Genomic DNA, 7,357 nt, shown 5'->3' on the forward strand with positions numbered 1-7,357 from the left:
ATATATTTTTGAAAATACAGCATAATGATAATACTAGTTATTGTAAACTTTACAAACCACCCAGCAGTATGTAAAGTCAAATTATAAGATACAAGTAAATAACAATTGCAGAACAGAATGTCAGTGTAATGAACACACACTTCGTTTTGACAAAGCACAGCTTAGGTAAATGATCTGAGTAGTTGTTCATCACTGAGCAATTTGTTAATATGTGTTTCGAGCCAAATAAATGACAGAGAGAGAGAGTGACGTCAGAACACGTCATACTATAACCTCCCGGGAGCGAACGGAGGGGGTCAGTCGTTGGGATGCGCATGCGCAGACAGAGTGTGCGAGCGGCGGGCCTTGACCTTTCGGGGAAAAAAACTCACGGACGGTGACAGCGAAACGGATAACAGTCTTCAGTACCTGCTGGACTTTGAAGCTGTGGATTCTGGGACTGTTAGGAAAGGTAAAACATTTCCATTAAAACCTTATTACTGTTTTGTTTTTGTTACTCGTCATTGTAGCTTGCTGTTAATGTTGTGCTAACAGTAGCGATTAGCTAGATACGTTAGCCGTTGAGGTCAGCGCAATTTAGTATCCGGTATACAGAAACTGTTTTCCTAACAAAACCACTGTTATAATTAAGTGAAGGTGCTCCCAGCTAATTTGAACCTTTGGCTTCTAAAATATGTGGTTCAATTGCGTGCTGCGTACATAACCTAATGTCAGCTAGACCGAAATTAAAATTTAATATATTGTTAAAGTCACTAAAATGGTGCCTGAAGCTTGTTGTGAGCTCTGTGTCTGCTCTAGAAACTGAAATTCTGTAGATCTGAGCCGTACATTAAATACTCACATGAACCTGTACTTTGAATTCTGTATGAGCTGTATAAAATACAGCTATGCATAAGAGTTTTGAATGAATAATTAGATTAGATAACTCTTCATTGTCTAATCGAATTATATAGAAATGAATAGAAAGTGGTTCTTTAGACTGATGCCATAGAAGAACCTGTTTTGGTGCCACAAAGAACCTTTCAAACAATGGTTTCAAACATGAGAAGGTGTGTCTTTGACTGTTCCTGCATAACTTAGTTTCGGACTAGTTGACAAGTTATGCTCCGGTCATTTGATGTTTCCAAGATAGATGTTCTTTTGTAATATAGTTAAATTTTTTTGTATATTTAATTTATCCACCATCATACATCATACATACAAGCTAAGAAGAGGTCGTTATACTAACAAGAGGTATCAACGCTGGGCCAAAGTTCAGCACATGGTTAAAGTTTGTAATCCAGCCAGAGCTGAAGCAGGTAGCATCAACACATAAATCTACTCTACCCGGCTTAAATCACAAGAGCACCTCTGACCAAAAAGCTGTAGATTTTTCTTGTTTGCACAAATTAATCCAGATTCACATTAACTGTGTTCACAGGTCCAACAAAATGAGGAAGAGGAGGGGCAGAAACACAATTAGATTGAATTACAATTGGATGGAAGTTGAGGACAAGGAGAAGGAAGCTTTGGATGAGGAGGAAGAGAAGCAGCAGGAGCATCTTTAGGGATCCCAGGGCTCGCAAAATTTTAAAATCCCTGGTAGCCCTTCGGGCAGGCACTCTTTAGTTTTTGGTAGCCCGAAATAAATTTGAGTAGCCCGAATAAAAAAAGATTATTTTTATTGTATAATATTGTAAAGGAAACAAAACATCAATCAAAAAATTGTTAAAACACAAATTACAACAACTGTGTAAACATTACAATCAACTCAAATATCTGGTTCTAATTAAACAGAATTTTCTGTGAACTTGTTAGAACTGTGTAGAACATGAATTAGTCTGTGTCAGATCCTGAATCTGAAATTTCCACTGAAGTCTCGGATGAGAAAATGCCACTCGACGTTGAGGGCATAGCATCTCCTTCATCAGCTTTCTCTTCCTGTGCATTGCCCTCCATTTCACTGCTCTTTGTTCTTGTCGGGGTTTTATGATCCAGGTGTCTTGAACCTTTTCCAGAAAACATCCAGAAACGAATCGACTTGTCAGGGCAAAAAGATTCAACTGTTTCCCCATTAATGGAGAGTTGCATGCAGTCATTCAGTGTTTTAGGGTGTAGAGAGGTACGATGTGTTGTCTTCACTCGGTTCATGCAAGAAAATCCTCTCTCACAGATGGCTGTCGATGGACTAAGTGTCAGCATTAATTTCACCAGCAACAAGATATGAGAGAGATGTTCTGGATTCTCAGAGAGGAGATCTCTGTACAAGCAATCTACTTTGCGACCCCGGCGTTCTGCAAGCCACACTTTTAGATCCATCCATTCTTGTGGAATTTTCTCTTTCTCTTCTGCATCTAGCAAACAGGCAAAATGTGTGACAAGATAATCCACCTCTTCATCCCCATAATTTGCTAGTTCTTCTCTGGGGTAGGGAAGAGTGGAAGGGTCAAAAACCTTGAAACAAGAGAGAGGCTTTTCGTGGAGATTTTTAAATCTGTTGTCCATGTACTTGACTGTGTTGTCAATAATCTTCTGGATCTCTGCACCAAAGGTGTCTTTGTCTGTTCCCTCACCTCTTCTAGCAGGTCGCTGACTTTTTGTTAGCCGAGTTCCACAGTAGCAAATGCTACCATCCTGGTTCGCTGTGAACTTTGTGTCCAAGGTTTTCTGATATTCTCCTGGTTTTGTTTTTAGGCTGAGTAAGCGTGATGTTGTGCTCTCAACTAACTGATTTGTTCGTGTGATGTTTAGGTTATCATGCTGAAAATCAGTAGAGCACTTGGATAAGATGGTACTGTAGTCCAACATGAAATGCAGGAAGCGAACAAATTTCTCAGTCTTCATCTCCTGCACCACCCCCTTAGCCTTGGCTGCATCCTCGGCTTTGACATCACTTCCTTCTGCCATGTTCTCCATATGAACAACAGTGGGAGTGTAATTTTTTTCCACAGCCTTTAGACATCTCAGCCGGCTTGGAAGCCACCGTGTGCTCTTCAGCCCACTGAAATGTGCCAGCCTCTCATTTAGCAGTTCACTTATTTCTGTCAGCTCTCTTCGCTTCTTTGGGGAATAGTAGTACATCTTAAAGATGGTTTTCAGTGTATCTTCAAATTTCACCAGGTACTCACAGACTTTCACGCTATCCAGCACGGCTAGCTCTAGTTTGTGTGCCACACAGTGGATTGTTATGATGTGGGGTATCCTCTGTTTCAGTCTCCCAGCTACTCCTGTTTTCTCACCCATCATCACTGCAGCACCATCAAAATTTGCACACACTACTTTCTTTTTCCATGTGTCCTCTCTGATACCCATGGTGTTCACTGCTTCATCAATAGCCTCTAAAATACCTGCAGCATTTGCACTCTTGACTGGCTGACATTTGATCATGTATGTGGCTATGTCACCATTATCCCTCACATACCTGACGTGAACCAACTCCTGTTCTATTATACCAGTGTCTGTACTGCCATCTGCAAGAATGGATAAGAACCTGCTTTCTTGAATTTCCTTTTCAATCTGGTCTCTTGAAGTTTGTGCTATTGCTCCAATAAACTCTCTGCAAGCATGGTCATTGAGGTAAGTGGAACCAAGATCTAGGCCATTTGCTTTCTGAAGTTTGCAAAGACTGCTAAATTTTGCCAGTGGTAGTTCACTCTTTGCAACATAGTACGCAGTTCTAAACAGCTTTTTCAGGACTTCTTGTTGTGCTTGGTTTATTTTTAGTATGGTTTTTGCAATTGGTGTTTGTTCTGGGACAGATGCTGCAGACTGAGCACCAATGCATTTCTTGTGATGCAGAGATTTCTCATGAGTTCTGATGGGGTCTTTCCTAAAATTACTGGTCCCAGTAACAAAGGCGCTTGTCGACTCAGCAATAGAGGGAAACTCACGACACACCCGGCAGAACATCATGTTATTTACCTTGTCATATTCCAGCCACAGAAATTCTTTTGTCCATGAATCCAAAAAACTGCGCTTTCTTTTTGCCTCGTAGTCTGATTTATGATAACTTTTCCGCTTTGTGGTAGGTCTTTCTTTGCCTGTCCCTTCTTCATCCTGACCTGTCTTTTTTGGCTCAGCAGAACTAAAATACCTGCGTAAATCCATCTGTCTTTACACATGCCAGAGATTTTTTTTTAAATTCTCTGCGCAGTCAACCTCTAGCACGTTTAAGCTTGCTGCGGGAGATTTCACGTGTCACGTTTGAAGAGTAAGCTAGTGAGTGATGTTGTGTCCTGTCTGACTATACCATATTGCACCACTAGAGGGTGGTGTCGTGAAATAAGAGGAAAGTGCAGTCGGGAAATTGTAGAGTTAGAATATAGTTAAGACGGCTATCTGATAACTCGATATGTCTCCCTGTTACCTCTACGATGTAAAGTTATGTGCTGCATTCATTAAAGAGCACTGTTCTTTGATGAGGACTCAGCTAATTACTCAGCTACATTTGCGAAAGAAAGTTGACTTCCTATGATAGCCCGACGGGCAGGGCTGAGATAGATTTTGGTAGCCCGACTGGAAATATCACTAGCCCCGGGACGTCGGGCTAGCGATTTTGCGAGCCCTGGATCCCTATGATGTCATTGAGGTTTGTTTCATTAATATGGTCCTCTCACAAAGAACGATGACATGTTTTAGTTCACGTACTTCCTGTATTAAATAGTGATATGCAAAATGTTGTGAAAAACCATGGAGCAGGTATAGTGCATCTGCAGGTAAATGAACATCAAATCTCTAAGACAGTCTGAAATCTGTATATTTATCACCCTTATGATAAAACCCATGTCAGCCATTGGTTTATGGACTTTGTATTTTGAAGCCTCAACATTTGCATTATTGCTGTTGCTATGTTGGGACCATATTAGGATGAGGGATCAGAATCTGGAGTCATGCACACTATTATTTCATTTAGTGTGTATCCATAAGATTCGTACAGCAGATCCAAGTTGTGCCTTGAAAACAGGAAAGTCGTCTGCATAGAGGAGAACTGTAATAGCAGGCTTGTACAAAGTGAGGCTTTGTGCTCACATTTGCTGCAAACACTCATTTTACCCTGTTTTGATGCAGCTTTCACTTGAAATCAGGCAAGAACTGGACTTATTTTTTACAATGTGTTCTTGTGAATTGATTGTGTATCGCATATGTTTGGTTTGACTTTCTGCAAGACAACAGTCGTCCACTGGCCAAAACAATTTTCCAAATACCTTCACGTGATCAAGCCTGGATTTAGAAAAGAATAGCAAAAAAAATCTGCACCTCCTGCTTCAGATGCAATTTGTGTTTGTGCGTTCAGAGGCAGCGGCGAGAGGGGAGACCTCGGGTCATCCAGCTGGAGAGCCTGACCAGGAGGAGTCGAACATTAACTCAGCTCTTCCAGGGCACCCTGCAGACTCGGCTGTTGGCATCGACGAGGGATGACGTGAACGCCAAACTGGAGTCCATCACAGGTCAACTGCAGGTATGCGAGTCAGACCTTCTGAGGAGGGTTTCACTTTTCTCTCTTCTTTATAATTGACTCTTTTCTCTCTCTTTCAGCTCCTTGTCTCAGAGTGGGAGGGATTTGAAGCACAAAGGGAGGAACTTGTCATTTGGTTGGCTGATATGGATGTCCGCCTGAGTGAGGTTGACCAGCTGACAGGAAACACCAGTGAAAAACTGAAACAACTGCAGGTGTGGGCTTGTTTTGATATGACATATATTTGATATGAAACATACGTCAGAGACATTGTCCTAAACTGGACTAACAAAGGACCATGAGTACAACATGAAAAGTACATTACATAGCGTAAGGCTGAAGTTCATTGATCATTTTAATCATAAACTTGTTGTTGAAATGTTTTTACTGAACATGCAAATATCTGCTGATGAAAATGTGTTGATTTATTGGTCTGTTATGAAGCTATTGCTATTTCTAATGTGTTTTATCACTTTCTGATGTTTTATTAATTAAACAATACATGTATTATTTGTTGTGTTATCTGTAGATATAGTATTTATATATATATTTATTTATAGTATAGCCAATATATTTAATTATTACTTTTTAAAACACTAATATGTGACATGTATTAGTAGTGATGTTGTGCTGAGGGTTAAAATGCCTTTTTGTCTTTTGGTAACTACAAAATGACAATAAACCATTAATATATGTCTATGCTGTGCTCGTATTTATTTTACCCTACTCAAATTCAATTTATGATGCATTTTATTTTGAAAGATTTAAAATGGTTTTTTTTAAAGAACCACTCAAAAAAGGTTCTTTAAAATGGTTCTTTTAAAGAACCATTTGAAGGACCTTTTTAAAAATGGTTCTTTAAAGAACCATTTTTAAAAAGGTTCTTTGAAAAACCATTAAAGGTGCCCCAAAGAACCATTTCTTGAAGCAGTTTAAGAGTCTGAATGCTCGGAAAGCTCCCGGCCCAGACGGTGTGTCTCGTCTACTGGACGCAGCCGGAGGGTTCACTTGGTTGTTTGCTCTCAATAGAAGCTGAGCGCGTCTCCGTGTCTGTGCTGGTAAACGATACTGAGTCCCAGTGCTCAGTAAACTGTACACCTGACCGTTATTCTCCCACTGAATCCGGTGTGTCCACGGTCCAACACGTGCTCAACACGATGGTGCTGACCGGTGCCCAAACACACCAGAACACCAAATAAGTAAAATAACACAAACACGAACTTCTCCATGGCTCGTCGGGATGGCAACTGCTCCAAAAGTGACACATGAAATAGGCTGACATTTGAGTTTGACACGGGAGGTGAGGGGGTGTTTTGAATATGCTTGACTCCGTCACGAGGTTGCGCACAGCATCACCGGCAAGGGGGCTTGGTTTGAGAGGTTTTTGGCATCTGTGATGTGATTTACAACCATCCACCCATGTACAGCAAGAAGCCGCACTCACAACCGTGGGCATCAGCAAGTTGGTGAAATTTAAACAAAACAGCATTCCATCTGAAACTCTCTTATTGTACCCAAAATACAAATTTTAGTGATTACATGTGGCTTCATTAATTATGTTCAAACGGATGAATACATAACGCAAGTAATAACTTTATGATCAGTCAGTGAATGAAGGAGCTCAAGAGTGCAAATATAGTTGCAATAAAGTGACAAATATGCCCTTTTATGTCAAACAAAGACCGAAATAAGTGGCATCAGTGTGAGGATGAGAATGAGCGATCCAACCTCACACTGCAGATATCAGGGCAAAGCACAGTGGGGGGGTTGCAGTCTGCGCGCACAAGAGGGCTAACAACGCTGTGAGTGACGGAATCCACCCAAACTGAGGAACAGCTTGTTCCCCAGAGCTGAAGCCTGCACTGTTTGCACTATAATATAATATAATATAATATAATATAATATAATATAATATAATTAGGG

The 7,357-nt window shown here is 40.6% G+C and overlaps 1 long non-coding RNA gene across 1 annotated transcript; it reads left to right on the forward strand.

The window, feature by feature from the left end:
* Window positions 1-287: 287 nt before the first annotated feature.
* Window positions 288-6,133, forward strand: LOC143415055 (uncharacterized). The gene is made up of 3 exons (XR_013095668.1): window positions 288-451; window positions 5,273-5,437; window positions 5,515-6,133. It is a non-coding gene; the product is annotated as an uncharacterized LOC143415055 (long non-coding RNA).
* The last annotated feature ends 1,224 nt before the right edge of the window (window positions 6,134-7,357 follow it).

This window comes from Maylandia zebra, linkage group LG23, assembly GCF_041146795.1.
Source record: "Maylandia zebra isolate NMK-2024a linkage group LG23, Mzebra_GT3a, whole genome shotgun sequence".
Taxonomy (NCBI): domain Eukaryota; kingdom Metazoa; phylum Chordata; class Actinopteri; order Cichliformes; family Cichlidae; genus Maylandia; species Maylandia zebra.